The sequence below is a fragment of the Dendrobates tinctorius genome, unplaced genomic scaffold, assembly GCF_039654945.1.
Source record: "Dendrobates tinctorius isolate UK_male_01 unplaced genomic scaffold, ASM3965494v1 ptg000006l, whole genome shotgun sequence".
NCBI classification, from domain to species: Eukaryota; Metazoa; Chordata; class Amphibia; order Anura; family Dendrobatidae; genus Dendrobates; species Dendrobates tinctorius.
In genome coordinates, this window is record NW_027361674.1 from 4,365,350 (window position 1) to 4,391,793 (window position 26,444).

Sequence of the window (26,444 nt, forward strand, 5' to 3'; positions counted from 1 at the left end):
TTACTGAACTCTGCTACATCAACAATCAGTCACCTGACATACTGAGCTGTGTGACATCACTAGGCTCCACTACATCAAAAATGAGTCAGCTGACTTACTCAACCTTGCTACATCACTGGGATCTTCTACATCAACAATGAGTCAACTAACATACTCTTCTCTCCTACATCACTGAGCCCTGCTACACCAACAATGAGTCGTCCATCATACTCAGCTTTGCTACATCGCTGGGCTCTGCTACATTGCTACAAGTCTGCTTATCTAGCCAGAATAGTTGGCACTGTTTGGAAATAGTTTTGCGTCATTGCCTCAGCATCTTAAGTTAATAACAAAGTTATAATTTTACCATCAGTTACAACAATATCTATTTGGCAAAAATGGCTTCCACAACAAAACAGCAAATGACATATGTAAGGAAAACAAACATAATTACCCAAACTGTGGCTCTGATGTTTGATCTATTGGGTGAGAATCTTGGAATCCCCCTTTAAATCTGTCTGCAGTTACAGAACCCAGAACAGATACTGTTATTTTCCTTGCAAAATCCCAGTGTTTGTCAATTCCCAATATGTATAGAGTTAAACAAATAGAGTAATTGGTAATTCAAGGATTAAGATATTTTTTTTTTTAATCTTGGAAAGGTTACAGAATTTTTGAATTTTAATGTAATGGAATGTGAGAGTGTAGCCTGCGAGCTCAATCACCCCATGAATTCCAACAACTGCTTGCCCAGCTGGTGATCATACCATGGAACCTGCCTGGGGGCATCTCCAGATGGCTCAGTGTGTCTCAGAATGAATGTTGAGAAAACTAGTTATTTGGGGAAGCGATAAAAGGTTATCAGTAACAATGCTGGGAAATTTAAAAGGACTCATTCATCTTACCCCTTACTTTTGTTACAGGAGATATTATCTTTAGAATGTGCTGAGAAATACCAAAGACCACAGTATTCGGTCATTTCTGCAATTTGTGCCTTTTATACTTGTGGTGTAGCTGTGACAATGGGGTGTCTGACATATGATGTGAGGTGTTGGGTAACATATAGACTTGGCCCAGGAAGGAACTTCCTATATACAATTAAGTAATAGATTTTGGGAGGGAAGACGATCCTAAAATTAATCTTTGTCCCAGGTGGGGTACTGGCTCTCCTTAAAGGGGGGTTGTCTCAATATAGCCCACACGCCACTTCCCAGCCTCTCTGCTGCATCAGAAAATATACCAATTGTTTATATCGTGTTTTTGTTACATGCATGTTTTAATTGTTAGCAATGTTTTTTGCCCATATAGCAATTTTCATTAAAAAATAAAAAAATAGAAAGTGTGCAGTTTTCACACAGGTCATTGGGGCTTTTTTTATACTATAAATTCCTCTTGTTTCAGAAAATCCATATTCACATTAGCTGAAATGAAAAGACCCTGGCACTATCTTTTGAATTGAAGCATCACTTGAGCGTGTGCAAAAGTTATTATGAAGGGGGAGGGAGTAGGGGTAGCCGTGACATCACCTATTGTGATTGGTGACTCCTGTCTTATCAGATGTGTATAGAGGCATTCACTATCCTTGTAATCTTTGTAATCCTGTCTCTGCTGATAACGAGACTGATGAAAATTCTTCCTGAAAGAATAGGAAGTTTGAGTCCAAAATAGCTTCAGTGGCCAGGGTGAAAATTGCAAGAATAATATATATATATATATATATATATATTTATTTTAAAATAAAGATAGTGATTCATATATTAAAAAGAATGCCAATTTTTAAATACACGTAAAACAAAAACAAACAAATTGTTTGAATAGATCAAAAGCCATGCACCACTCTTAATATAGTCTTCAAGACCCTTTGAAGTAACAGAGCTCCAACATACATCGGAATATCTGTATAATTCCAAAAGTTTAATGATTTGGACTTATGAGTCCAACTCAGAAAGCTCATGAGTCAGAGGATATTCAGTTATCCCCACCCAGCTTGACTCATAGCTGCAGCTTGTCTAAAGCATTGTGAGATCTCAACAGTAGGTATGAGTGACACTGAAAAGCTGTTAATAAATACGAAAGAAGGGATGGGATCTAGCAGCAGAAGAGAAGTGTTACACGCATGACCTGGGTATCCTGGACTCCGCTTTCTTCCCTTGAGTACACCGCCTTCTGCTGAGCTCCATGTCAGGTTTTGCAAGCTGCCTGGTGTGGATCAAGGACATCATCTTCCTAGACCTATTTAAGGCCCATTGACAAACACACACACCTACCTGTATCTTGGGATTGAGCCTATAGACCTTTATATTTGTGTACTCCACCGTGTACGCCAGCGTTACAAACAGCATTCCAAACATTACAACAATACAAACAGCATTACATAAAGTAATTCCTAGACACAGATCTTTCACATGACTAACCCCATTACGTAACAAACAAATTTGTGTAAGTGCAGGCACTTAAATCTTAAATCTCTGATCATTGCTTTTAGTGCACCAGCCATAGGTCATAGCCATCTTTCACCCTTAGTGATTTGTTATACATCCCCATAGCAGTAGGCGCAAACGGTTTCCTGAATTTCTCCTTCTTGCACCTTAGTAGGATTAGACGGCTGCTGAATGTGCTCTTCTGCTTCAAGAACAGCCCGTATAGTGGGTGTGTATTATTGTTCATTATAGCCCTGCACTTCTTCTGAATCCTATTCTCCACCACCTCCTGAAAAGAGTAAAGATGGAGGCCAACAGCTGCACTTGCCTTCTTGATAAGTTTGTTGAGCTTATTAGCGTCAGCTAATCGCACCCTACTGCCCCAGCAAATGAGAGCAAAAAAGATGGCGCTTGCCACAACGGACTTGTAAAACATTTCGAACATTTTTCTGCACACATTGAACGACCTGAGCTTCTGTAGAAAGTACAGTCAGCTCATTCCCTTCTTGTAAACCTTCTTCGTATGACACCTCCAATCAAGTTTGCTGTCAAGGTGGACCCCCAAATATTTGTAGCTCTCAACCATCTCCTAGCCAGCGATAGTGATTGGTAAGTAAACATCTTTTTTCCTTCTATAACTCACCACCATCTCAGCTTAGTATACATTTTTTGCAAAACACGTATCAACCAAATACCCTGTTTGTTATCATCTTTTTTACTAGCACTTGCTGTTTACTGTTACTTCTTTGCAACAGAGTATTTTTATACGTTTGTTATACTGTGTTTTTCTGTTTCAATCTTTTGGTGGTGTGAACACTGTCCTACAGACTTGTTCACTGTGTGCATGGCCCATGTGTTTATATTTAATTAAGCCCCCGTTACACATAGCGATATCGCTAGCAATATCGCTAAAGCATCACCGATTTTGTGACGTAGCAGCGATATTGCTACGTGTTATACTTACCTCTGACGGCTCCCCCGCTGGTTATCGCTGATCGCGCAAGAACGTCCTGGACCATTTCTCTTCGGCCACTTCCTGCGGCGCCGACGAGCGACGCGTGGACACGGGCGGGAGGACGTCAGGATTGCCGCGTCTGACAGGTAAGTAGCGACCCCCGACCCCTGCGATGTCGTTGGTGAGATCTGACTGTGTGGCAGCTCACTAGCGACCACTTAGCGATGCACCAGCAATCCATATCATTGTCAGGATCACTGGTGCATCGCTAAGTGTAACAGTACCCTTAGATTCTTGTTTTTGCAAGATTAGGGAGGTTTTCCACCCCTTCCTTGTGGGCCATGCACATAAAGGCCGTCCTCTGCAGCGTGTCCACATCGGACATTACCTGTCTGAATCCTGCTCATAATGGTACTATACACATGACCAGGTTTTTAAATACATCAGTTAGGGACTGCTCTGATATGGGTTACATTGACGTTTGGTAGAGCGGCTTAGTATACATTTTTTGCAAAAAAGTATCAACCAAATACCCTGTTTTTTATCATCTTTTTTTACTAGCACTTGCTGTTTACTGTTACTTCTTTACAACAGAGTATTTTTATACGTTTGTTTTACTGTTCTTTTCTATGTTTCAGTCTTTTGGTGGTGTGAACACTGTCCCACAGACTTGTTCACTGTGTGCATGGCCCATGTTTGTATTTAAGTGGGTTGAGATTCAGCAGCAGCTGGGAGGAGTGACACTGAGGAAGTGACAATCAGGCTAAGGCTACTTTCACATTAGCATTTTTTAGCGCTGCGTTTTGTGCGCAATAGAAACGCATGCAAAAAACGCATTATGCGTTTTGCATGCATTTGCGCTTTTTAGGCGCATACGTTTTAACCAGTTTCTAGCCATGTTAACTCTTAAAACGCATGCGATTTGAAACGCAGGCGTGCTGTCCATGCGCACGCCTGCGTTCCCATAGACTGTAATGTGTTATTTTTGCGCATTCCGTTTGGAAGCGTGCGCATGCGTTTTTTTGACGCCGTTGGACAGACCCAAAAATGCAACAGGTTGCATCTGGCACGCCTAGGCGCACTCTACAAGTAACCGCATGCTCACAAAAACGCATACGAATGTGTGCAAACGCTAGACCATGCGCCTGCCATGTTAAACATAGGGGGGCATGGCGCATGCGCATGGACGCGCATGAGATGCAGCGCTAAAAAACGTTAATGTGAACCCAGCCTAAGTGGGTGGAAATTCAGCAGCAGCTCAGAGGAGGAAAACTAAAGAGCTGACAATTAGGCTACGCGAGCTAAGTTGGAGTTTACAATTTCACAAAGGATTATCTGTCATACTGACATATTTCCAAAGGAAATACATCAGCCTCATCAGGTCTTAAGGCCCCGTTACGCATAACGATGTCCCAGCGATCCCACCAACGATCTGACATGGATGAGATCGCTGGGACATCGTTAGGCTGATCGTTGGTGAGCTGTCACATAGACAGCCCCTCCAGCGAACAGGACCAGCGAGCAAGCTAGTTTTCAATGTAAACAGCGGGTATCTAAGAGCCGCGCGGCCCTTGGATACCCGCTGTTTACCCTAGATACCAGCATGCATGCTGGTATCCAATGTAAACATCGGGTAACCCGTGCGGCTCTTGGATACCTGCTGTTTACTCTAGATACCAGCGTGCGCTGGTATCTAGGGTAAACAGCAGGTATCCAAGAGCCGCGTGGCTCTTAGTTACCCAATGTTTACGTTGGATACCAGTGTCCAGTGTCGCTGATCGCTGGTCTCTCGCTGTCGCACGCAGCGATGCGGGCTGGCCAGCGGGAGACCAACGATCAAAAAATGGATGAGGACGATGCTGCACGATCAGCGATACCCGACAGGGGGGCTGGTTGCTGATCCCCGTCACACACAGCGATATCGCTGGAGAGACCTCTGATGCGTCACAAAATCAGCGATCTCGCTAGCAATCTCGCTGTGTGTGTGACGGGGCCCTTAGGCTGAGTTCACACGTTGCATTTTTTTGCGTTTCCGCAGTGGTTTTAACAGCGTGATTTTGCTGCAAAAACGCCAAAAATAAGCATCCCATGCATTCCTATGGGATTCCGCAATGCTGTGCTAATGCTGCTGTTTTTACCGCGGCGGAATCGCTTCGCGGTAAAAAACGCAGCATGCTCATTAATTTTGCGGAATCGCGGCGATCCCACACCCATAGGAATGCATTGTTCCGCTTACTTCCCGCATGTGGCTGTGCACACCATGTGAAAAGTAAGCAGAACAATTGCGGATGGTACCCACGGTCCAGAGGAGAGGAGACTGTCCTCCGGGCTTTGGGTACCATATCCCTGTAAAAAATAGAACTTAAAATAAAAAATATTGTTATTCTTACCTTCTGACGTCCCGCGCAGTCTTTCCGCCTCTCTCCATGCTCTCGTTCCCAGTAATCCTTTGCGAAAATGCCCGCGATAGCGTCCGTTCTTGCGGGATCGCGAAGTCTCGCGGTCATTCGCACGACGTCATCGCGAATTACCGCGAGACGTCGCGATCCCGCGAGAACGTACATCATCGCGGTAATTGTCGCAAAGGATTACTGGGAACGGCTGCGCGGGACGTCGGAAGGTAAGAATAACACCATTTTTATTTTTTTAAATATTTTATCTTTTACTACTGATGCCGCATAGGCGGCCTCAATAGTAAAAAGTTGGTCACACTCGTCAAACACTGTGTTTGACGAGTGTGACCAACCTGTCAATCAGTTCTCCAAGCGATGCTACAGATCGCTTGGAAAACGCTAGCATTTTGCTAGCTAATTACGCTTGCAAAATGCTAGTTTTTCCGTGGGAAAATCGCGGGAATTTAAAATGCGATTTTCCCGCGGAATGGAATTCCGGAATTCTCGCGGTAATTTCTGCGAGAGTTCCGGTACGTGTGAACTTAGCCTTAGAGTTTTATTTAACAATGCATTCAGTTTGTATTGTGAAATCTGGTGACAAATCCACAATAAATCAGACAGATTTTATGCGGCTAGACAAACAATTCACAGTGACTGCGAGTTATTTTCTTCTATACAAATGTGTGCGTGAAGGTGCAGAGTTCATCCAGCCCATGTTATTATCCGGAGAATTCAACTTAATAGGGATTTCATGAGGAGATCGGCCACCACTGTTAATTCTTTCATTACCAGAAGCTTGTTGTACAATGGAGCTGCTGGAGACGGTAATGGTTTGCATTTTCTTTTATATATTTCAGTATATTTGAGAAAGAGGAATTGTTTTTCCGCAGGAAATCAATATACAGCAGCTGTCTATATACGGCTGCTTAGCGGCCGCGCCATTGTTTTCTCAAGTCAACAAACAGAAGTTACTATGTAATATACATGTGTTTTGTATCGTCGCTTCATTAATTCTTTTCACTGTGTTGTAATGAGCTGTATGTTAATTATTTACATCTTGCTTTATTTTATTCTTCCTTTCCAAATCAAGGAGTCACGGGTAACACATTACTATATTATATCTAGAATTATGATGGATTATTCAATGCATTAAAATCTGAATTGGAAACAAAAATCAGAATAAAGAGGCTAATCGCCTGGCCACTGGACTCCGTATCTCTGATCTCACCCCCCCTCAAGGCCTTTTCAGGTTGGTTTAAATGGCAGAACATTGCCTGAGTACTCAGGTAGTTCAGGCTATGCTGGCTACTATGTGCTAGGACTCTATCGTTACACGTTCTCTAAAGTGTGCCTTCTTATAAACTTGATGCACAATTGGCTCTGCTGTTTCAAGCTGCTTGCCACACACTCAACTCTACTGTACCAAGATGCCTATCTGCATACTGAGCTTTGCTGATCCAAGGTTTCAAGATATCTATTCATACTCAGATCTACTATACAAAGCTCCCTGTCTATGTGGAGCGCCCCCAGGGATTCGCCAGTGCGGCAGGGTACTTGGCGCCGGGCCCGGTGGATCTCAATGGGAGTTGTCACGGTAGCTGTGACCCGGTCCGTGGCCCTGGGTGTCCATTGTAAAAGGGGGGAAATGTTGAGTGTGCGGATGATGATTAAAGTTTATTAGTGAATGATTTGTGACCTGTGGTGTTCGGCAATGAAGATGTTAAGCCGACGCTGCAGACAGATCCTCTGAGACAGATGGTGTGGTGCAGCAATGATGGTGTAGCCCTCCACAGGCAGGGCTGTAGTCCCAGGGCAGTGTAGATGGAGAGATTGTGAAGAGAGGAGAGCGGTGTGGTGTTAAGCACAGAGATGTAGCAGTGCTGAGTGGGTTGACGCAGGAATAAGTGGAGGACACCAGGGCATGTAGTTCCAAAGCTTTACTCACAGTCTGTTGTGCATAGAGGTGCCCGCCTCGGTGCCGTGTCCTTTAGGTCAGGGGCTCAGCCAACCTCCAGGCAAGATGAAGTACTCCGTTCCAACACTCCGCCAACATAAGTCTCTTTTCTGAACGTCTCCCTTTTGCGCCTATAGTGAAGTACTCTCAGTACTGAGTTACACTGGAGTTCCTCCTGTCAGATGTTCCTATGAACTCTACTTGTACGGCAGACAGCTGTAGCCTGCTTCGGGGACTCCTTGCTACTAAGTCCCGGCTCACTCTCGTTGCTGTTGTGCCCCCAAGTCTTGTGTGGGAATAAAGTGGTGACAACTTCTATTCCTGCGGTGTCTGCTGCAGGACCATTAGTATCCATACAACCTCGGGGACCGGACCCCGGCCTTGCGCTGTGAACTTGGGAAGGGTTCTGCTCTAACCCTGATCCTTAGTCCTCCTCTCCTTACGTTCCGGACTAATCATTCTTTCTTATGGAGAGAGTGAGGATTTCCTTCAATGTCTCTTTCTTCTTCCAGCGGACCCAGGTCACTGAGGTCGGCTGCAGCACTTCCTTTATCCATCTCACTCAGGGGATCTTCACTCTTCCACTGACTCTGTCAGACTGACTAAATCCTAAACTCTTCCCGCTCTTTTGGTGCCAACTAACTCCACCCGCCTCCCAGCACACTTCGTGTTCCAAGCAGGGAGCCACCAAAGGGTGCTTTGCTACACTACTGTGTTGTGTGGGATGCAGGTGTTGGAGTGTGGTCAGGAGTCTCCACCTTACCTGAATGGTGGTACCACACCTCAGGAGGAGGTGCAGTACCTCTGTGGCGACTGAACCCTCAGGGGCGCCACATATGTACTCGCGTCTGCTGTACAAAAGCTGTGCTGTTCCAAGGTGCTGTTTGTACACTGCAAGATGACTGCATATTCAGCTGACTTGATCCACTGGCTATCATATCCAGCTCTGCTGTTCCATGCTGCTCCAGGCAGGGATGGACACTGACAGCTTGGGGCCCCTGTGCAAGAAATTTGTCTGGGCCCCCCTCCTTTGGCGTCAAAGCTACATGTGTGTCTATCTAATATATAAAGCTCAATGTGGATTTGTGTGTATGTACAGTATGTATGTATGTATGTCCGGGATTGGCATCCGCACCGTCGCAGCTACAGTCACAAAATTTTACACAGTCACACATCTGGCCCCCGAGAGCATCATAGGCTATGTTGTGAGGTGAAATTTTAACCCCACGCGTTCCAATTCACCAAACAATTTTGCCCCTATCTACATAATGGGGAAAAAGTGAAAGGAAAAGTGTTGGAGGCAAATTGACAGCTGCCAGATGTGAACAAGGGGGAATGAGAGCGATGGCGCCAAAGAGTATATACCGTACAGTTGCTAAGGTGGGGCCCTGACAGGGGATACTCACCACACACGGGGATATGAACACACACAAAATGCGCCACACACTACCACGTGCTTCAACACATATACCACCCTCAGCACACATTTCACCACACACACACCAACCTCGCCACATAGAAGTCGAAACACAAAAGCCGCCACTCAAAACTCTCCACGCTGTCCCAGAGCTGTTTAAAAGATGAAAAATGAGCTGTGATTGGTTGCTATTAGCAACAGTTTTCTTTGTAGACAGTTGTGGTAACTGAGGCCTATTATTCTTATCATTTCTCTGGTGTTATCTATTAGATACACAGCTCAGCAGACAGTATCACACAGAATGGGATTAGATACACGGCTCAGCAGATAGTATCACACAGAATAGGATTAGATACACGGCTCAACAGTCAGTATCACACAGGATAGGATTAGATACACGGCTCATCAGTCAGTATCACACAGGATAGGATTAGATACACGGCTCATCAGTCAGTATCACACAGGATAGGATTAGATACACAGCTCAGCAGACAGTATCACACAGAATGGGATTAGATACACGGCTCAGCAGTCAGTATCACACAGAATGGGATTAGATACACGGCTCAGCAGTCAGTATCACACAGGATAGAATTAGATACACGGCTCAGCAGTCAGTATCACACAGGATAGGATTAGATACATGGCTGAGCAGTCAGTAACACACATGATAGGATTAGGTACACGGCTCAGCAGTCAGTAACACACAGGATAGGATTAGATACACAGCTCAGCAGTCAGTATCACACAGGACAGGATTAGTTACACAACTCAGCAGTCAGTATCACACAGGATAGGAATAGATACACAGCTCAGCAGACAGTATCACACAGGAGAGGATTAGATAGACGGCTCAGCAGTCAGTATCACACAGGATAGGATTAGATACGCATCTCAGCAGACAGTATCACACAGGATAGGATTAGATACACGGCTGAGCAGTCAGTATCACACAGGATAGGATTAGATACATGGCTGAGCAGTCAGTAACACACATGATAGGATTAGGTACACAGCTCAGCAGTCAGTATCACACAGGATAGGATTAGACACATGGCTCAGCAGTCAGTATCACACAGGATAGGATTAGATACATGGATCAGCAGTCAGTATCACACAGGATAGGATTAGATACACAGCTCAGCAGTCAGTATCACACAGGACAGGATTAGTTACACAACTCAGCAGTCAGTATCACACAGGATAGGAATAGATACACAGCTCAGCAGACAGTATCACACAGGAGAGGATTAGATAGACGGCTCAGCAGTCAGTATCACACAGGATAGGATTAGATACGCATCTCAGCAGACAGTATCACACAGGATAGGATTAGATACACGGCTGAGCAGTCAGTATCACACAGGATAGGATTAGATACATGGCTGAGCAGTCAGTAACACACATGATAGGATTAGGTACACAGCTCAGCAGTCAGTATCACACAGGATAGGATTAGACACATGGCTCAGCAGTCAGTATCACACAGGATAGGATTAGATACATGGATCAGCAGTCAGTATCACACAGGATAGGATTAGATACACAGCTCAGCAGACAGTATCACACAGGATAGGATTAGACACATGGATCAGCAGTCAGTATCACACAGGATAGGATTAGACACATGGCTCAGCAGTCAGTATCACACAGGAAAGGATTAGATACACGGCTCAGCAGACAGGATCACACAGGAGAGGATTAGATACACGGATCAGCAGTCAGTATCACACAGGAGAGGATTAGATACATGGCTGAGCAGTCAGTAACACACATGATAGGATTAGATACACGGCTCAGCAGTTAGTGTCACACAGGATAGGATTAGATACACGGCTCAGCAGACAGTATCACACAGAATAGGATTAGATACACGGCTCAGCAGTCAGCATCACACAGGAGAGGTTTAGATACACGGATCAGCAGTCAGTATCACACAGGAGAGGATTAGATACACGGCTGAGCAGTCAATAACACACATGATAGGATTAGATACATGGCTCAGCAGTCAGTATCACACAGGAGAGGATTAGATACACGGCTGAGCAGTCAGTAACACACATGATAGGATTAGATACACGGCTCAGCAGTCAGTATCACACTGGATAGGATTAGATACACAGCTCAGCAGAAAGTATCACACAGGAGAGGATACTTGGGTAATCATTTAGTTAATTTGTGTTGCAAATCTGTAGTGTTGAATATATGATGTGAAATGTTTTTATGTGCAATATAATCATTATAACTTGTTATAACTAGCCACAATTAGTTACTAGGCCCAGGCAACGCCGGGCTCTTCAGCTAGTATATATATATATATATATATATTATAGCCACACACACATACATGTATATATATTACATAGTCTCCTTTATTATGTATATTGCTGTCCCTTACACAGTGCCCTCTCTTATGTACAGTACCGTCCCTTACATATTGAATTATATAGAACCCTGTTTATTATTACATACTGTCCTGTCTTGTTAGCTGTATAATGCAATGATGGCTGATGGAGCATGGGAAAGCGTCCTTTCTAATGGAGGAGCTTATGGACTGGTAGTTTGGTCACCGACTCCTCAATCAGCAGGGGACTATGTAATAAAAGAGGGCACTGTAAATAACAAAATTAACAAGAATACAATATGTTAGAGACAGCACTATACATAACAGCAGAGGAAGCTATATAATAAGGGACGGCACCATATATAACTAGAGTGGATGGTATGTAATAAGGGACATGTTATACATAATAAAAGAGGAAACTATGTAACTAAGGATGGTATTATACAGAATTAGTGAGTACACTATATACTAAGGGTCTGTGTTAGACATAATAAGCGATAATAATGTCTTCCTCCACCTCCCCCTGTTCCTAAGGCCACTAAAAGTCCCCCTTCCTCCCATCCCAATCCCCCACACCCCTCATTGTCCTCTTCCCCTCGCATCCCATTATTGTCCCCTCCCCCACCCCATCATTGCCCTCTTCACCAACTCCATCATTTCCTCCTCCGCCACCCCCATTATTGTCCTTTCCACTACCACCATCAGTGCATTCTCCCCCACCACCCCATCATCATTTCTTTTTCCCCCACCACCCCATCATTGCCCTCTCCATCACCCCCATCATTGCCTTCTCCCCATCACCCGATCATTGTCTTCTTTCCATCACTCCCGTCATTGCCTTCTCCATCACCCCATCACTGCCTTCTCCCCATCACTCCCATCATTGCCTTCTCCCCATCGCTCCCTTCATTGCCTGCTCCATCACCCCATCACTCCCATCATTGCCTTCTCCCCATCACTCCCATCATTGCCTTCTCCATCACCCCATCACTGTCTTCTCCCCATCAGTCCCATCATTGCCTGCTCCATCACCCCATCACTCCCATCATTGCCTACTCCTCATCACTCCCTTCTCCCCATCATTCCCATCATTGCCTTCTCTCCATCACTCCCATCATTGCCTTCTCCCCACCGTTCCCATGATCCCACCAATGCCTTCTTTCCATCACCCCCATCATGGCCTTCTCCCATTAACCCCTCATGGCCTTCTCCCATCACCCCAGACATCATGGCCTTCTCTCCCCATCACGGTCTTCTCCTCATGTCCCCATCTCCTCCAGGGCCAGGCTCCACCTACACACACAAAGACACACACACAGACATACACACACACACACTGAAACACACACACATACATACATACATACACACACACACATACACACACAGACATGATACACACGCAGACATACACGCATACATACACACACAGCCATACATACACATACATACACACACCCACCACCTCTCTCCTCTCACCTGTCCGCAGCATCGCCTGCGCTTCCTTGCTCTGACACAGCAGCGGCCGCTGAATGATGACGTCATTCAGCGGCGCTCCTCTCTGTGTCAGAGACAGGAAGCGCGGGCGGCAGGCAGGAAGCAGGATGGATCCTTGCAGCTCGGCTCTGGCTATTTTCTCTTGCAGGCAGCGGAGCTGCTTAGATCGCTCCCTGCCCGCCACTAGACATGAGGGCAATCTGGCCAGGGGCCCCCGGAGCTTCGGGGCTGGAGAAAATGGCCAGATTGCCCTCATCATTAGCCGCCTTGAAGGGCCCCCTGGAGGCTCTGGGCCCCGATGCAGTCGCACCTGTTGAACCGGCGGTATGTTCACCCATGGCTCCAGGTGCAGATCCGCATATTCAGCTCTGCTGTTTCATGTGCCATCCAGTTTATTCAAGTCTGCTGTATTTCGCTGCACCAATGCCTCAAGTCAGTGCCAGCTCACGCAATCCTATGGCTTAAAGAATTCACCTTCCCACAGAATAAATCACATGGAATACCATGAGAGATTGTATGGAACAGGACCCCTCATATGGTTATGAGGGACCCTCTATAATTATTCCACTGAGATATATCATCACAAAGATCTACTAAGTTGTGATTCATTCCATAAACCATGACCCCTAGCAAGTTATTGGCTCTAAAGAGTTTTGTCTCCTGCTGAAGTTGAGGGATGTGCAGTAATGGGGACTGGCTGGCGAGTATCTGGTCGCTAGCACCACTGACAAGGTTTGGTATGGGAACTGTAAACAAAGAGGGGCTTGGTTTGGGGTTTATAGATAAAGCAAGTCTGGTCTTGGCTTGTATATGGATAGGAGGGGTCTGGTCTGTGATTTGTAATCAGAGGAAATCTGATTGGGGTTTGCAATCAAGGGGGAATTGGTTTGTTGTCTGTAAATAATGTACAATACAAAATAATATTGTGGTACCGTGTTAGAAAAATAGATGTAAATACTTATGTCCCCCCAAAAAATTGAGAAAAGTATTCAAGGTGTGATACCTTTATTGGCTAACCAGAGAAATTATATTTGCAAGCAAGCTGAAAGCTATATACTGTAATTTCTCTGGTTAGCCAATAAAGGTATCACACCTTGAATACTTTTCTCAGTTTTTTTGGGGGGACATAAGTATTTACATCTTGTCTGTAAATGAAAAGAAAATGAGGTTTGGCTAGTCGATGAACTATAAACTATAGGGCTTTAGGGCAGCACGGTGGCTCAGTGGTTAGCACTGCAGCACTGGGGTCCTGGGTTCAAATCCCACCAAGGACAACATCTGCAAGGAGTTTGTATGTTCCCCCCCCCCCCCTTGTTTGCGTAGGTTTCCTCCCACATTCCAAAGACATACTAATAGGGAATTTAGATTGTGAGACCCATTGTGGACAGTGATGAAATGTGTGCAAACTGTAAAGCGCTGCGGAATATGTTAGAGCTATATAAAAATAAAGATTGTTGTTGATTGTTATAAACAAAAGAAATCTGATGTGGGTCTGTAAATGGGCTGACCTGTAGTCTGTAAAATGGTTAGTTCTGGGGTCTTTCAGTGAAACAGCTTTGTTCTGAGGTTCGCAAATGAAATAGGACTTATCTGGGGTCTAAAAACAGGGAGTTTGGTCTGGGGTCTGTAAATTAAGGTGTTCGGCTCAGAGATTTATAAACAGGAAATCTGATTTGAAGTCTATAAAGAAAAGAGGATTGGTCTAAGGTCAGCAAGTGAAAAATGTTTTTGGTAGGGTATGTCATGAAAGGGGTTTGCTCTGTGTTAAGGGCCTGTCACACTAAGCGATATCACTAGCAATATCGCTATAACATCACTGGTTTTTGTGACATTATAGCGATATCGCTGTGTCTGATACTTACCTCCGACCGCTCCCCTGCTGGTTATCGCTGATCGCGCGAGAACGTCCTGGACCGTTTCTCGTCGTTAGCTTCCTGCTGGACTTCCTGTGGCGCCGACGAGCGACGCGTGGACGAGGGCGGGAGGACATCAGGATTGCCTCGTCTGACAGGTAAGTAGCGACCCCCGACCCCTGCGATGTCGCTGGTGAGATCTGCCTGTGTGGCAGCTCACTAGCGACCACTTAGCGATGTACCAGCGATCCTGACCGCGTCATATCGCTGGTCGGGATCGCTGGTACATCGCTAAGTGTGACAGTACCTTTATAATCGAGAACGGACTTGTCTGGAGACTAGTTGTTGTTTGACTAGACTATGGTCTATAAACAGAGATTTGGTGCAAATGAGGGTGGTGTAGAAGGCAAAAGGGGAAAATCTTATCTGGGATCTGTAAATAAGGATGTCTGTGATGTTTGCTCTGGAGTCTGTAAACTGTGTAGGAGCTATCTAGTGGAGGGTCTATAAACAGGGGGTTTTGTCTGAGCTCTATATGCTGAGGATTTTGCTTCTAGCCTATATTTATGGGCCTGTGCTCAAGGAATCTGGTTTGTGGTCTTCATTTTGCGGTGTGATGCAGGGGATCATATGTACAATTTGTGATTCACATACTGTGTTTTTGGAATTTGTTTTTTAAAAATGGGCAGGGCTTAAAATTTTTTTTCAATTTCTAAAGAATTTGTGTGTGTCCTACTTTGTATTCCCCCATTTTGGATTTCAATTGTGACCCTTTTCATAATTCGCTATACTGCATATACTTCCAACAGTTGCACTTGCTCCAAAAAAAAAGAAAAATATTGTTTATGGACCGATGCAATATGTGTGTTCTCCCATCTCTGCAGCCTTAATTTATATGTAATTTTTTCCATTTGGATATAAAAAAGCTGAGAAGTGGGTGACATTCCTGTAATTAAATCTAGATAGAAATATGAAGGGTCACATAACAGAGGTGTGCAGTAACGCACTGCTTCCTGTATGGAAAGTCACAGCCCAAAGTCGTATAAGTTCAGATCCATCCAATTAAGTTAGTTTCCTTAAAGTTCACAGAAAATCACTGCACGCAATTTTTACACTTGAACAAATTTCCTCTTAAATTTTTGCCTATAAATCTATATCCTTTAGTTAAAAATTAGATATTCATCCTATTTTGCAGAGGAGTTTACTAAACTGGCCCCATATCACCGCATAGAGGTTCTGCAGCTAGAAAGTGTATTATAAAGTATGGTATGTTAACTTAGCTGCTGCAGGACCTCTTTTAGAGGAGAGAAAGTTGGTGTGAACGTTAGTCTAAGACAAACTTGTCAACTTTCATGGATTCTTCTTTGGAGGACTGTGCTTGCAGAGTGCGAATTGCATTACCGAAAATTTTGTCTGTCTATTCACGCCCTATAAGGTCACACTTTCCATGCCCTTTGAATGAGTGTTGGTGCCGGATTTCTTGAGACCATCAGCGAAAATTATTGAGGTGCAAGAGAAAATAGATGCATGAGGCAAGATTCACAATCATTTTTCAGGAGTTTGTTCCAGCATAGAAACAGAAAATGGAATATGATTGTGTGCTGGATCCATCACCAAAGGCGCATGACTAATTGTTGGTCCTGTTTGACTTATAATTAGGTCAAGTGAGTTTTGCCATTTGACTGGAAAAATTAGTGCAGCATGTTGCTTTATTTTTATTGCCCACTGTCACTTTTGAAGGATCTAGACTTAGACTTCCCTTCTGGACTTTACTTTTGTCTTGGTTCTTGATTCTGATGTTGTTGTAAGGGGTGTACAGGGACCGTGTGATGCTCCACTCCCTGTCCACATGTTGATTATTTGTATAATTGTATATAATTACCTGATGCAGCTTTGTATATATATCTATGTGTTGTGTAGATAGGGGCAGTGCAGTTATAGAATTATCCACTAGAGGGGGCATAGTAGAGTAGGGATAGGAGTTTAGTGTAATAAATAGTTAATTTAGGAGGAGTCTACTGTGGGTAAGCCAGGAGTATTTCCTGATTGCAGTTAGTAGAGCCAGGGAGCCCAGACAGTCCTGTAGGGCTTAGAGCCCGGGACAGCTCAGTGACCCCGCAGCATTCACAAGAAAGGAGCCCAGTCATATAGGGCTTGAGTACTAGAAGATTCAACAACAGTGGATACAGTCATGAAGAGAGGATATGGGTACCAGATGTCCATACAGCCAGACTGATCCATTCTTTTCATGTGGCAAACCCTGATAAATCTGGAGCTGAGGTTCTGGAGCTCCCTTGTAGAAGGGGGGGGTATCATCACGGGTTTACCACAACAGAGAGGAGCCAGAAGACCGCAGTATCTGATTTGTCCTACTCCTGAACTGGTTAAAAACACTTCACATTTGTATTAAATGGTGTAAATTTCTTCTTGTAGTACAGGGGTTAATCTGCTCTGTTGAGAGCTCCTGGAGCTAAGGCTCTCAGCTGTGCACTGTTATCCACTCAAATATCCTACATAATGTGAGCCCTGGCTAGCAGTCATTGTCAGAGAAATAGCTTTTGCTGCATGGCTGGAGGTTGTTGGTGGTTATTAGAGTAGGTGTTTGGAGGATTTATCTGTGACTGTTGCTAGGTTTTGAGTGTGTGATAATTCCCTTTCTTCTCCTACTTTGGTTTAACCCCATCTTCCTCTCCCCGATGCATCCCTCTGTTATTTGTGTGTGCATATTTGTATTTGTATGTTTGGTATTTTTTGTTACCCCGGTTCGTATTACTGTGTTATTCTGCTTGGTGTATTACGGTACACTACTACTCCCCTCTTCCCTGAGTGGGGGAAGTGTACAGATGAGGGCACATTCAGGTGCTAAAGCAAGATTCCTGCTTCCCAAAGATAAGTTTTTGCTCTGCTATTGAACTTATTAGTTTTGGTTTTGTTTGCCTTGTTTTTTGAGTTCAGCCATCCCCGGCCGGGGGTGTGCTGGATTCTTTTTCCTTGATCGGTGTTCTCTTTTGCTCTGCTTCCAGAATATTCTGAGTGCTGATATAGGGTTTGAAGTCTAGTGACTTCAGGGTCCTTTTTGCTTATCAGTTGTGTTGGTCACATTTTTAGCAGGGTTTTCTCGGATTGCAGACAGCAGCTTTTCTGTCCTGTCCTTTTTAGTTAGCTTGGGCCACATCGTTTGCTCAACCTATCTTTCTATCTGTGTTAGTGTTTTCATCTTGCTTCACCGTCATTATATGTTGGGGGCTGCCTATTGCTTTGGGGTCTGCTCTGGGGCAGTCAGTTTTTCCCTTTTCTCTCTTTAGGCTTATTTAGATCTCCGGCTGTGACGAGGTGTCTAGGATCACCGTAGGAACACTCCATGGCTACTGCTAGTTGTGTGATAGGATTAGGGGTCTGCAATCCGCTAGTTTCCAACCTCTCTGATTTTCTGGGCTGAGCTTGTGTTTTGTTTTTTCCTCCTCGGTGACTCAATCATAACAGCAACTGCAGCAGCTCAGCCTGGAGGTGGCAGATCTATGCACTGTCATTTTGCAATCCCCTAGCACATCAGGTATGGGGTCCATGACCCCAAGCAAATCTTAGTGGAGCCCAAGATCATTTTGCCCGACAGGTTCTCTGGGGCAAGTTTGTTGTTTTCAGTGAGGCCTGTAAGCTATACTTCAGGTTACTTCTTACTACTCAGGAACAAGGAAGCTATGGGTGGGGGTAATAATCTTGCTCTTTCAGGGTGACCCCCAAGCATGAGAGTGAAGGAATTTTTTCTGGCGCTGGGTAAAAAATATGATGACCCCGATCGCGTTGCCCTTGCTGAGTCCACACTATGTCAGCTTCAGCACAGAGACCCGCTGGTGGAGGAGTATTGCTCAGAGTTTTTGGAGGTGGTCACTAAGTGGAGTGATCCCACACTCCGTAGCCAGTTCTGTGAAGGGCTATCAGAAAGGGTGCAAGGCGCCCCTAGAGTTAGGAACAGGGAAGGAGACACCGAACAACAGAGTCGTGACAATTCTGACTCATCTTCTGACTATATATCTGTGTTATCATTTGGCTTGTTGAAGCCAGACTGCGTTCCTGGGGGTACGGAGTCCACAGTCGCACCTGGTGACTGACAGGGACTCTATGCCACATATGACACCAGCATTATAAAGGCATTATAAATTGCCAATGGCTAGTAAGAGACCCTGTTATAGATTTTGCATCATGTCCCAGGAGCATCCAGTTATGCCTGTGGTTTCATGGGCTGACTGGTCTGGAATATATACATATATAAGTTTTGAGCACAGATGCTCTTTTTTTCTATATGCAGGAACTTGTAGATGAGATGTTGAGCCTTTTTAACAATCTAGTTTACCAATTTGTGAGACAGCTACAATGATTCGCAGGATGTAATCTGGCAGATGACTCATCAGGGTATTGAATATTCCTATTAGTTTGGGATAATGCCTTCCCGAGATGCTAGCACACACTGTACGTGGAATTTTCCTTAGGAAGCTCTTTATTCTCTGGACGAATGGCTGGGGTGGGTGATATATAAATGGGGCGACGTTCTATAAACACGGTAAGGGCTCAGCTTGTTTAGAATTCCAACATGTAATTTGCTGATATTTGAGTTAAAAGGGCAGCTGTCCGCACTTACCTAAGACTCAAGGGTTACTTATTATTCATAGTGTTGCCGGCATCTTGTTCATGATATATAGAGCGGGCGCATTATATTAATAAGTAGGTAATTGGACAAACAGATGTAGCAGAGCTGAGAGTGTCAAATAAGAAGCATTGAAATTAATAGATTTAGAAGTGCTGAAATTCAGGAACATTTTTAAAGTAGTTTTCCCAAAATCGCAAGTTTTCCCCCCGTTTATAGAATATGGGATTACCTAATGATAACTTCTTTGCAGTCAGACCCCCAGCGATCTTGAAATTATGTAGAGCCCCACCATGTACTGGAGGTGCACTCATTACCTATGGGACTGCTGCACAAAGAGTGTTGTATCCTAAACCCTCGTTCTCAGGATCACTCGGTGTCCCACCACTCAGACCCCCAGAGGCCATTAACCCAAATGATTGGAGATACGTTGCAAATTTTGGAAATTCTCTTTGATGTAACGGCACTGAGACTGTCTGATGAGGCAGAACTGATGTCAGAGGTATCAGTGTAAGGAGGTGGAAGGTCCCCTCAGTTGCACCCTCTCCTTCTCTGTGTGGCCCTCCGTGCACCTTATATAAATATGTTGCATACCCTATTGTAAATGTCTGTGTATTGTTGTGTGTAATGCTATGTACCACTTCATGTTATCCCCTTGTATTTTACATTGTTAATGTGCTGTGTATGCCAATTGTTGTGCTGTGTTTGTAATGCACATACTAGAGGCAGCGACAGCACTAGATAATGTTGGAGGCTGGGCCAGCAGCACAAAGGCAGGAGGAAGCTGCTGTCCCCAGTCAGAACCTGGGGCAAGTTAACCCTGACCAGATGCTTAGTAACAGCCGGGGCATTGCCAGACTCCCAGATAGGGAGAGATCTGTTGCCCTGAACTAAAAGGACTCTGGAAGTCCCAGATCACAGCGAGTGGACTACTGTGAATCTTCGACTGCTGCAGCTGCTGTGGGTGCGGCTCTGGAGAGTGTCAGGGAGAGAACAGGAAGCCTGTGTTGTTGCCTTCTTGGACTCTAATATGCCTGGACTACCATGGCCGGAGAGAGAAAAAGGTAAACTGTGGGAAAAGCTGTGTCGGTCCCGTCTATTTATGTACAAAGGGCTGGGGTGTGCTCGCTGACCGTTGGCTCATTGGACTGTGTGTGGACTGTGCCTTTAAGTAACTCGGCATTAACTACTCCCTCCCCGGTTGCCCTTGCAACATCAGTACTGAGATACAGGGGCATTGCTTGGGTGTGCTGGTGAGAGAGGAGTTCTAGCAAAGCCTCAATAATTCTCCTCATTGCAAGTTTTAGGTCAGGGGGTCAGGGGTGTGGTGACTTGCCAAACCGAACCTTTTGCCCCCGGTTTATTTAAAGTCCGCCTATAGCTCTGCTGAGATGTAGCAGAGCCGAGATTGTCTGCAGAAAAAAAAAGCTAAGATTGTGAGGAGTAGCTGGGCTAAAATTATTATTTATAATTGAGCAAAGATTGTCAGCTGTAGCAGTGATGAGATTGTCAGATGGTCAACATATAAAAACATTGCAAGATGTGATAATCTCTATATAACAACGCTGCACCAGAGACAAAATCAGTTCACCTACATCTGTCCGCCAAGACTTAAAAAGATGCATTGTCCAAAGTTCCTACATTGGCAACATTAATATCATATGTAAAGCTGATCCTGAGCTCTCTGTCACATGTGGATGTGGAGGAGACCGTGCAGAGTTTATGCTGGCTCAAATACTTTCCATAAAGTGAGATGTCTGCCGTCATTGAGCAAATACTGGAAGCGTGTGCTGAGAGCCTGAAGAAAGATCTGCAAGAAGTGGTTGGATTCTAATGAATTTTCTTTTAACAACTTTTTTTTTAATTGGGAAAACTTTCATTATAGAAGTGTTGATAGTTTATTTTTAACAATTAAATTGCAAAATGAATAAACAAAAACAGAAATCTAAATGTAATCAATATTTGGTGACCTCCCTTTGAATTCAAAATAACATCAATTCTTCTAGGTACACATGCACAAAGTCAGGGATTTTGTAGGCTTGTACCGAACAAGTGACTGATAATGATCATCATTTTCATATGTACAGTAGGTTGCAACACAGTCATTCACAGCTGTGTAAGAGGCTTAAATACTGGGTGAGGAAGTATCATACTCTGCTATAAAGGTGAGGTTGTGGAAGAAAGTTTCATGTCACAGATCCATACATCAAGACTGGGCGCAGCAACAAGAAACAAGGTAGTTATACTGCATCAGCAAAAAAGCTCCTCAAAGAAATGCGCAACCTGGACGAAGGATGACACAGTGGTCAGCCAGGGAAACTTAGTGCAGCAGATAACAGACACATCATGCTTAGTTCCCTTTAGAATTAGATGTCCAGCAATGCCATCAGTTTACCACTGAAAGAATAACAAGAAGGTGCACTCCATATGTGAAATTGGTTAAAACTGAGAAATAGAGACTGAAAAGTGCTGATCACCTGGTAATGTTGTTCAAATTGTAAGTACAACACTGCACAGCACTTGAGGAATGAATGGGAGGATGTGGTTTCTGCTCCACCCGCAACACATGACCAAGTCAGGCACAGAACTTGAGGAAAAAAAAACTAAACAAATTGGAAAATGTGGTGTTGTCAGGCACTGACGGGTCCAGAGGAAACAGGGTGACCAGTGTAAAGGTACTGTCACACTAAGCGATATCGCTAGCAATATCGCTATAACTTGTGACGTTATAGCGATATTGCTAGCGATATCGCTATGTCTGATACTTACCAACGACCCGCTCCCCCGCTGGTTATCGCTGATCGCACGAGAACGTCCTGGACTGTTTCTCGTCGTCAGCTTCCTGCGGCGCTTCCTGTGGAGAGACGAGCGACGAGCGTGGAGCCGGGCGGGAGGACGTCAGGATCGCCTAGTGTGACACGTAAGTAGCGACCCCCCGTCCCCAGCGATATTGCTGGTGAGATCTGCCTGTGTGGCAGCTCACTAGCGACCACTTAGTGATGTACCAGCGATCCTGACCGCGTCATATCGCTGGTCGGGATCGCTGGTACATCGCTAAGTGTGACAGTACCTTAAGTCCTTGGAGCTATGTTTAAGGGGGAGGGTGTTAAGAACAGTCCCTTTGTTGAGCAGAGATACTAAAGGCCCCGTCACACTAAGTGATCTCGGTAGCGAGATCGCTGCTGAGTCACAACTTTTGTGACGTAACAGCGATCTCACCAGCGAGATCGCTGTGTGTGACAGCGATCAGCGACCGGCCCCCCTGCCGGTATCGCTGATTGCTAGAAGAAACCTCTGGACATTTCTTTGGTGGCTGGTCTCTCGCTGGCCAGCACGCATCGCTGTGTGTGACAGGCGGGAGACCAGCGATCAGGTGTAAAAAATAATAAAAAAATAAAAAATATAGTTATTCTCACCTTCCGACGTCCCGTTTAGCCATCCTGCCTCTCTCCACGCTCCGGTCCCAGTAAACCTTTGCACGAATGACCGCAAGACTTTGTTATCCCTCGAGACCGTGACATCTCGCGGTCATTCTCGCAAAGGATCACTGGGACCAGAGCGTGGAGAGAGGCAGTGTGACAGCTCACCAGTGATCACATAGCGACTTACTAGCGATCCTGACACCTTGATATCGGTGTCGGGATCGCTGGTAAGTCGCTTGGTGTGACGGGGCCTTAAGAGTGGTAGGACAATAAGCCACATGGTCAGTTAATTGATGCTGTGTGCTTTGAAGGACAGGGATCTGCAGCTGTGGCTGGATCCTGGTATCATGTATGGTGATTGGAGATTATTTTGCAGCATGGAATTGTGATGTCTCACCACCCAACTGGATTTGAGGACTGAATCTAAAGACTGTTGTGTGGTGACCTGTGAAGGGCTGGGATCTTATGCTGAGGTGAGATCCCAGTGACCGTGTGTATTGTTAGAAGTGGCCATGTGGGACTGTGTTGTGTCCCCCATCTGCTGGATCCATTAACTTCACCCAAGGACTATTTCTATATTTCCCTGGCATCGGATTGTCGGGTGGCGCCCCTGGATCTGCTCTCTTTGTGTGGACTCACTGTGGACTAATTACGGACGCTGCAGAATTACTTACATTTGTGTTGTCCCAGTTCCCTGTTCCAATAAATTTTGTTGGATTGTTTATTGGCCTGGTGTCTCTTCCTGCTGTGTCGCATACCCCATCACAAACTGGTGGCAAGCAGTGGGGTCAGAGCAGAAGGAATGGAGGATAGCGGCCCATTGACATCTTTAACCGGAACCTCAGGAACTGGACTGTGGGGAGCCTACAAACAAATGCCCGTGAATTAGGAATCGGCTACAAACGGCTGTCCAAGCAGCAACTGATAGAGGTTCTGGAAGAAGCTTGCCAGCAAGATGGCACAGAGGAAGGATTTCCACAGCAAGGGGAGGAAAGATGCGAACTGAAGGTAAATACCCAAAAAAGTTAGTGGGTTGTGTGGTATGAGGAGGAGATGGCATTGCTTGGGGATGAGGCCACCATAGAGGATAAGAGGGAGGCCAGTCACACAGCTAAGGAGAGGCAGCGCATGGTGGAAGCAGCTAGAAGCTCCAGACAGACTGTAACCACAACACCCACCATGAGAGAATTCCCAAGGGTGTCCTGTAAGGACTTTAAAAAAGAGAAGAGAAAAAAGACCAATGCATAAGAATAGCGCACACCTTAATATAGAAAAATGTATGACAATATTTTATTATTCAAAAGATAGACCACAACAAAACACATACATAATAAAACACCACTAAAAACTACAATATCAATAGCACATTACCCAAGGTCCCGTACTAATAACAGATGATAACTAAACCCGATCCTGAAAAACACTAATGTATATAAAATTTGATACACCAAAAAACATGAAACCATAAGTAAACTCCAATAAACAGAACATGCGTTCATACATGAACAGCCAAAATTGGGCGTCCCCAAGATTGGAAAAGTGGCGAATAAACAGGGGATAACCAATTAACCCTATTAAGCCTAGCAAGGTAGCCACTGGAGGGGAAAAAAGGGAAGATATAGAGTATAACAACTGGCCACAAATAAAGAAATGTATATATTTTTGGCTAATATCCTAATATGCAGTAGCACCCAGATGTATCAGAATGTGTATGAGTATAGGCTGAGGGCATCAGAAGTTAATATCCTAATATGCAGTAGCACCCAGATATATCAGAATGTGTATGAGTATAGGCTGAGGTCATCAGAAGTTAATATCCTAATATGCAGTAGCAACCAGATATATCAGAATGTGTATAAGTATAGGCTGAGGTGATCAGAAGTTACCACAGGAGCAGTCAGGTCAGGTTGTCAAGGGATAGTCATGATAGTAAGGCAAGGTCCCGGGACCATGGACATGTGGGAGACCCCACGTGTATCGCTGCTGCCGCAGCTTCATCAGGGGAAGAGTGGTAGGACAATAAGCCACATGGTCAGTTAGTTGATGCTGTGTGCTTTGAAGGACAGGGATCTGCAGCTGCGGCTGGATCCTAGTATCATGTATGGTGATTGGAGTTTATTTTGCCACATGAAATTGTGATGTTTCACCACCCTACTGGATTTGAGGACTGAATCTAAAGACTGTTGTTGTGTAGTGACCTGCGAAGGGCTGGGATCTTATGCTGAGGCGAGATCCCAGTGACCGTGTGTATTGTTAGAAGCGGCCATGTAGGACTGTGTTGTGTCCCTCATCTGTTGGATCAGTTAAATTCACCCAAGGACTATTTCTATATTTCCCTGGAGTCGGATTGCCGGGTGGCGCCCCCGGATCTGCTCTCTTTGTGTGGACTCATTGTGGACTAATTACGGACGCTGCAGAATTACTTTCATTTGTGCTGTCCCAGTTCCCTGTTCCAATAAATCTTGTTGGATTGTTTACTGGCCTGGTGTCTCTTCCTGCTCTGTCACATACCCCGCCACACTCAGAAGGTCAGATATAGGGGAATTTTATTGACAATGCATTTCGGAGTTTTCCATTTTTTCCCCCATCATCTCAGAATTAGGGGCAACCAGTGGCACCCAGGTACACTCATACACTGCTTGGAGAAGTTTGATCTTCATGGAAGAATTGAGTCTAAAAACCATACCTTCAATAAGGACACCAGGCCAAATGACTCAGCTATACATGAAAACTGAGGAAAATGGCAGCAGCTGCTATAAACTGATGAATCAAAAAGTAAAATATTTGGCTGAAATAGAAGGCTTCATCAAAAGACTGGAGAGGCATAATAATGAGGGACTGCAGAAACAGTGAAGCATGGAATAGGGTCCTTGCAAGTTTGAGACTACCTTTCTGCCAGTAAGGTTGGGGATTTTGTCAAGATTAATGGTGTACTCTATGCTGAGAAATACAAATCCATCATGCAATTATATCACGGAGGTGCCCGATTGGTTCCAAATTTATTCTGCAACAGGATAACGACCCCAAACATCCAGCCACTGTCATTAAGATCCAACGTCAGAGTAAAGGAAAACAGGGAGTCCTGAAAGTGATGATCAGGTCTAAACAGAACCCTATTCTCAACATCATGGAGTGTGACTGTGATCACGTGAAGAAACAGAAGGATCTGCATAAGACTCATACACAGAAGATCTGTAGTCAGTTCTCCAAGATATTTGGAACAACCTCCCTGCCGAGTTCCTTCAAACACCAACTGCAAGTGCATCTAGAAGATTTGATGAAGGAAATGGGTCGCCCGCCAGGGCAGTGGGGTACTCGGTACCGGGCCGGTATTTCACTGGGAAGTGTCACAGTTGCGGTGACCCAGTCCGTGGCCCTGGGCATCAATGTAAGGGAGTGAAGTGATGGAATAAAGTTTATGAATAGATGATTCGTGACGCCACCTGTGGTGTTCGGCAAATGATAAGTCAACGCTGCAGATAGATCCTCTGGGACAGATGGTGTAGTGCAGCAATGATGTTATAGGCCTCCACAGGCAGGGCTGCAGTCCCAGGGCAGTGTAGGTGGG

The 26,444-nt window shown here is 44.9% G+C and overlaps 1 long non-coding RNA gene across 2 annotated transcripts in view; it reads left to right on the forward strand.

The window, feature by feature from the left end:
* The first annotated feature begins 2,274 nt into the window (after window positions 1-2,274).
* Window positions 2,275-26,444, forward strand: part of LOC141084785 (uncharacterized) — a 154,384-nt gene continuing 130,214 nt past the window's right edge. For both annotated transcript variants that reach the window (XR_012231114.1, XR_012231113.1), the window contains exon 1: window positions 2,275-3,008. This is a non-coding gene — a long non-coding RNA (uncharacterized lncRNA). The remainder of the gene's footprint in view (window positions 3,009-26,444) is intronic.